Genomic DNA, 425 nt, shown 5'->3' with positions numbered 1-425 from the left:
CGCCCTCCAGGCTGAGGGGATGTCACACAGGAGGGGACCAGGAGGGCGCCCTCCAGGCTGAGGGGATGTCACACAGGAGGGGACCAGGAGGGCGCCCTCCAGGCTGAGGGGATGTCACACAGGAGGGGACCAGGAGGGCGCCCTCCAGGCTGAGGGGATGTCACACAGGAGGGGACCAGGAGGGCGCCCTCCAGGCTGAGGGGATGTCAGGAGGGGACCAGGAGGGCGCCCTTCAGGCTGAGGGGATGTCAGACAGGAGGGGACCAGGATGGCGCCCTCCAGGCTGAGGGGATGTCACACAGGAGGGGACCAGGAGGGCGCCCTCCAGGCTGAGGGGAGACTTTTACTCTGTGATTGACAACAGTTCCTGGGCACTGCTAGATCAGTAGTCAGAAAACCTTAACCGGAAAAGAGAATGTGTGGCG

Source organism: Pongo pygmaeus, chromosome 4, assembly GCF_028885625.2.
Source record: "Pongo pygmaeus isolate AG05252 chromosome 4, NHGRI_mPonPyg2-v2.0_pri, whole genome shotgun sequence".
Lineage (NCBI taxonomy): Eukaryota > Metazoa > Chordata > Mammalia > Primates > Hominidae > Pongo > Pongo pygmaeus.
This window is presented reverse-complemented; position numbering follows the sequence as displayed.